We start from the raw sequence: 6,743 nt of genomic DNA on the forward strand, positions 1-6,743 counted from the left end.
CCTAGAATTTCCACTTCCTGTCGTGTGCCAATTGCAACTTGTGTATATCTGTGCCGAGGAGTATGTACGAGAATGTTGACGGCAATGACTCACTCCAAACCGGAAACAAACCAAAAGTACAACCACAGTCGCATGAATAGTTTGCAGCATGTTCATATAATCGAAATGTATGTGTGCATGATATGGTTGAATTTTACAGAGTTGAGTAAAAGAAGTCAAACACAAAAGAATATGCACTGCATGACTCCATTTATATAAAATTCCAAAACAGACCAAACTAAACTGTGTTGTTTCACAATAGATACATAGGTGGTAAAATCATAAGGAAAAAGAAGGAAACTGTAATCACAAAAGGTAGACTAGTGTTACCTCTGGGGAGAGGCAGCTGGTTGCCATCAGGAACACCACGTGGAGGGTTTTTAGGGTGCTAGCAATGTTTTATTTCTTGATTTGAGTATTGGCTAATGTTCGCTTTATAATTATTCATTAAACTGTATGCAAATATTTTACAACTTAAAAGAAAACTACTTTTTAAACAGTATGGCACATTGAACACATATTTCCTTTTGTTCTCTCTCTCACCTTACTAAAATAACTGTAGTAGAATGAAACAGCATAAACTATCAAAGATAAAGAGACTGAAAGACGAAAGAACAGAGATAAAATTTTGTAAGTTGGAAAGCAGATGAACAAGTAGAAACTTACTTAGAAAACCAAAGGAAGCTGGAATTCAAGCCAGCACTGTAGGAAGCCCGGAAGCAGGCTTATTTGTGCTTCAGAAGCCCCAAAAAGATCAGGAATTGGAGGTAGCTACACCTCTTGAAGGGGGGGAGCTGCTGGGGAGGGGGGCTGAAGACAGAATTGGCTGAAAATCTGTATCTGAGGAAATTTTATCCCATCCCCTTGCCTAGCCTGTGCAGCACCGCAACTGTCCCTCCCTGACCCCAGCAGAAGATGAAGTTTCATAGAAGAGCTTAAACCAGAGAGACCCTGGACAGAGGACATTGGGAACAATGTGGCCAAGCTTCTACACTGAAAACTGGAGGACTAAGGGGATGTCTACATATTCAAAAAGAGAAGACCCTCTGCATCTTTCCCTGTTCGTCTCTCCCAAACTCTTCCCCAAGAGCGTAGATCTCCACTCAGTATGTCTCAGCACATTAGCTAATCTCTGTGGACGGTTTGCTCTCTAGTACTGCTACACAGTTGTTGCCCTGGGATCTCAGTTTATCATACTCTGAGGATTTCCCCCAGCTTTATCCTGTTGATCTCTTATTACCTGAATCTCACGTTTCCTCTTTGGTATATAACTTTGTCTTGGCTGTGCATAGCATCCAGTAGCTGCCTGAGAAAGAGTCCACAGGATGCCATTCTTTTGAGAGCCAGCATGTCTGACAAAGACTTTATTCTCTCCCCTTATACTTGATGGATCATTGGGTGGAGGCTTGTCAACTACTGGGCTTTTCTATGGGGTGTTCTGGCTAAGTTCATTAGGCAACCCCTGGATATCAATATCATTAATGTCTCCTTCTCCTTCTTCTTCTTCTTCCTCTTCGCCCCGCCCCCTGCTCCCCTGCTCCTTGCCTGTCTCTTCTAAAGAGCAAGAATTTTGATTCGCTTACCCCTGTATCTCTGGTGCCTAGTACCACAGCTGGTACCCAACAGGCATTTAACTTGAATTCAAACTAACAACTTAACATTGAAGTCAAATAAACTTTATTTCTTTATGTAGTGAGCTATCTATGAGGGAACTGAAAATGTGAGAATAAATAATAAAAGAACTCCTCCACTTGAAGGAATTGTATGCGACAATTAAACTCAGCATCACGAGGAATGACACCATCCTTCTGCTTTATTCAACTTCTCAGCAGCATTTCACAGAGTGGATGACTGTCTCCTTGAAACTCCTGGCTTCCGGCACATCTTCTTGGTTCTCCTGCCTCACCGATTGCTCCTTCCCAGGCTTCTCTGCTGGAGCTCCCACCTATTCCTGGACTTTCAATGTTGGAGTGTCTTAGGGTTTAGTCCTCTTCAACACTCTCACCATAGGTGACCTCACACAGTCCCTTAGCCTTAAATTCCATTTATATGCTGATCATTCCACATAGCTCTCTCTAGCCCTGGCTTCTCCCCTGAATGCCAGATTCTTTTCTTTTTTTTATTGAATAGATATTTATTAAGCACTTATTTACAGTAGGAATGTTCTAGACCTTGAGACTATGCTCAAAGATGGATCAAATATACAATTCTCTGTATAAGAAAATGAAGTTTGAGTTTCCAAAGAAGAATGTGGAGAATTAAGAGTTATGGAGTTTTGGCTCAGAGTATCTGTTCCAATTTTCTTCTTGTGTGATCTCCCTTTCCTGTGGAGAGCAGAAAGCTAAAACAAAAATGTCTCCAATTCATTTTCAGCTGGTGATCCAAGTTTGATTCAGGTTCCACATCAGATGCAATCATATGAGACTTGAAATTTGAACTGAGATAAATGGGATATAGGGCATGTGTTTTATCCATGCAGATGATAGGAATTGTGGCACGGTTCTGGAGCCAAACTCTGTCTCTGAGGCTTGCTGATATAGCAGAAATGGCTTCTTTCCTCGCCACCCACCCACCCCCTGCCCCCAAGGAAGACTAGCCCTGAGCTAATATCTGCTGCCAATCCTCCTCTTTTTGGGGAGGAAGAATGGCCCTGAGCTAACATCTGTGCCCATCTTCCTCTACTTTATATGCGGGACGCCTACCACAGCATGGCTTGACGAGCAGTGTGTAGGTCCGCACCGGGATCCAAACTGGTGAACCCCAGGCTGCCGAAGCAGAACGTGCGAACCTAACCACTGCGCCACCAGGCCAGCCTCAGAAATGGATTCTTGATAGCAGAAAGGGTGGCATGATGTGGGACCCTGAAGCTATAGTGGCAGCTTCCTGATATTGCACATGAGGTTTCCAGATTGGAGCACAGCGATACTGTTCCAGAACCAGTAACTACAGCCAATTTAGCAGCTCAGACTGAGGCAGTTTTATATTTATATATGTAATAAGGAATGCCTCCTGATTTGACAAGCAGTTTCCTGATCATAGTAGGAGAAGCATCTCTTTTGGTAGCCTGGTTCTACAGTATAGACTTGAGAATAGATTCTAGAATCTCATCCTACAGATTTTTATTCAACAATCTTAATAATTCTATAAGCCATATGACATGCTGTAATAAATCCTTTTATTCAAACTGTCTACAGTGTATGGTGACAGATGGTTACTAGACTTATCATGGTGATCATTTCATAATGTATATAAATGTCGAATCACAATGTTGTACACCTGAAACTAACATAATATTGTATGTCAACTACACTTCAATTAAAAAACAAGCAAACAAAAAGTTGTCTAGAATGAGATCTATTCTCTGCATCAGAATGTTGACCAATAGGAAACTCCCAAGAGAACACACAGAACACATAAGATGACAGTTTTTAGAGGCTATTTTTTAAAGTAAATAAAGTAGTTGAGTTGAATAATAATTGAACCTGATAACAGGTCTCCCATTGTGATTTCTCTCTTTTTCACTCCCAGTTATTTTCTACTTCCTTCTCTCTATTCCTCACCTGTTGGAAAGGTAAGAGTAGACTGTACATTCAGCTATAACATCTGCGGGGAAATGTTCTTTTGAAACGAAGTGTCATATTTCTAATTTGCATTGTTTGATTCTTCCTCAATATGGTGCAATGATCTTAATCCAAATCAAACTCATTTTCCACTTTATCCTCAAGTGTACATCCTCTTACTTTTTTTTTTACTTAAAAAACATTCTTACTGCTAAACTTCCTCCCTTTTTGTCCCCATTCTTTCCAGATTCTTTACATCCAATGGTCACACAGCATCTCCACTTGGAGATCTAATAGGCATCTCAAAATTTGCGTGGCCAAAACCCAACCTTTTGATATTCATTCTACCAAACCTGCTGCTCTGCCCCAGATATTCCTGCCTCGGTCATTGGCAACACCACCTACCCACTTGCTCAGGCCAAAACCTTGTAATCACAAAAGGCTGTGTGCACCCGGGTTATGATTCTCGACTCTGCAGCCAGAACGCCTGGGATCAAAGCTCAGCTCCACCATTTCCTAACTGGGTCAACCTTAGACAAACCATAGAACCTCTCTGTGCCTCAGTTTTCTCATCTGAAAATTTAGACAATAATAGTGCCTACCCTATGGGATTGCTGTAAGGATGACATGAGTGAATGGTGTCAAAGAATTTAGGATCTGGCATAGGGAAGGCACTAGAAAGGCCTTCAGTATTATTGTTGTTATTAATATACGTAAGGCATAGGAACAGGACCTGGCACAGAGTATGCATTAGGTTACTGTTAGCTGTTGCTATAATAAATATATTGATTCTCCTTTTTCTCTGATTATCACATTCAACTCAAAGCAGATCCTGTTGGTTTTATATTCAAAATAAAACTAAACTATAACTACTTTTCTCTGTCTGCACAACTGTAACCCTGACCCAAGCTACCTCCTTCTCTCAGTTGAATCCCATGATATTCTCCTAATTTATCTCCCTGACCCACAGTCTGTTTTTCACGTATGAATCTGATTGTGTCGCTCCTTCAGCAAAATCTTCCACTGGCTTCCAAAGTACTCAGGTCTTGAGAATAGCCAGCAAGGCCCTCTTTAACCTGGTACCTGGCCACCTGGCCACCATCAGCTCCCACCACTTTGCCCTCCCTCATTGGGCTTCTCACACAAGCCTTCTTGCCATCCTTTCAGCACATCTAGTAAGCTCTGCCACAAAGCCTCTGCACTTAGTGTTCTCTTGCTGGAATGCTCTTTCCATAGATAGTTTATGGCTTCCTTTCTCATGTCATTCACGGCTGTGCTGAAATGTCACCTCTGACCAGTCAGACTGTTCTTTCCCTGATTATTCTATATAAGATGTGACCCACCTCACCCCATCTCCACCCCCATCATTCCCTATCCTCTTTTATCTGTAGATATATAGATATAATATAGCAATATATTACATAGATATATCTAGCTATATATCTATATTTTACTGTATATTTTTTGTTTGTTTTTTTCCTACCATTTATCACTATCTGGCATTATACTATTCAGTCCTGCCCTGTGTTGCAAGGGGGTGTTATAAGAAGTAGACTTAATCAGTTTTATTTGCTACCTCTACTTCAGCTTATGAGGCATTCTTCACATTTAGGAGGATGGATTTGGATTTCTTGGGCTAGGAAGCCACTGGGCACATTCAGCATAAGTGCCCACATGTCATCCTTGCAGTCTTGGAAATGATGTAATTGTCTTACGTTTCCCATTTTAAAGTACTCATGGAAGTATTTATCTTGTGCATCGTTTACATCCATGTCTTTGGTCTTTATTGCTTGTCTTTTCTTTTTTGAACTAAACATTTAATTACATAAACACTGGCTATCATATGGATGCTTTGTGAGCACAGACGTAAGTCCTATGATAATTATTTACCTATGAGATAATTGTGTCTATTTTAATGGGATTGGTGTTGTTTTTAGCATAAATGAGAGTTAATTTGAGGGCTCAAGAGAAAAAAACGTTTTTCCTATCAAAATTCATGTTAAATTTTCAGCCTATGAGAAAATAAGCTACATTTTCTCCCCACAAGAGCCTTTATTCAGGAATAAATCATCCTCATTGGTTCAGAAATATTGTACATTACTTCTTTATTTAGGTATTTCATGTCCACCCCACTAGAATGTTAGTTCTGTGCAACAAGCATGTTGTTTTACTTAGAACAGTACCTGATGCCTATAGACATTCAATAAATAAGTATGAATGAACATAAAAACCTACTTAAATTGTGAGAAAACACTTTTTCTTTTGTTCTGAAAAAACAGAGACATGTATAGTTAATAATTATGGTTATGTTACACATATGAAAATAAAGACATGTCGGAAGAAAATATACAAAAAATGGTAATAGCTATAGGATAGTTGTGATTATAGGTGATCTTTTTCTTTTGCTAAAATTTCCGAATTTTCTGAAATGTTACATTGTTTTATTTAAAAAATAAAAAAGGTATGTCCCAAGCGAAAGCACATTGAACTGGAAGTCCAGAGATCTGGATTCCAGTAATGACTGTGCTGTGTGATCCTGAGTAAGTCTCTGAATCCCTCTGTGCCTCCGTTTCCCCTTTGGTAAATGGAAAGTCATAGGGCTTCCTAGCTCCTAAATTCTGATTCTACTTCCTGCTAACATTAGCCACTCCTACTCCTCCCCTCTGTAGTGTTTATTCTTCACTCTGGGCCAGAGGGTAGAAATGGTCTGGAATGTCAGTGGGTAGAAATGGTCTGGAATGTCAGTAGGCCACCAATAGGTGGAATTGTTTTCATTACTAATAGTCTTTATGACTATCATTTTCTTTAAAGTGACTTGCAGTGATGGCTCCAGTTTCAGCAGTGGTGTGACCTGTTCTCCCAATTCCATTTGCTCTGAGTTCTAGGAACATGTCAGGAAGCCCTGAACCCAGCTGAGGGCTGGCAAAAGGAAGAGCACAGCACATTCCATGGCATTAGGCTCCTGCTTTTCTGGTTTGGGTGGGGTGATGAGTTGGCCCTGGGTTGGCACTGACTTCCCTTTGCTTTCATTACATATGGTTTTTGCTTCCCTTGGAGACAGCTGAGAATCGCAGGTAGGGTAAAATAGATCCCACTGCCCATTGGATAGGGGAATCCTCAGGACTAGAAGGCCAACCTCAAAAA

Source organism: Equus przewalskii, chromosome 29 (assembly GCF_037783145.1).
Source record: "Equus przewalskii isolate Varuska chromosome 29, EquPr2, whole genome shotgun sequence".
Classification (NCBI taxonomy): domain Eukaryota; kingdom Metazoa; phylum Chordata; class Mammalia; order Perissodactyla; family Equidae; genus Equus; species Equus przewalskii.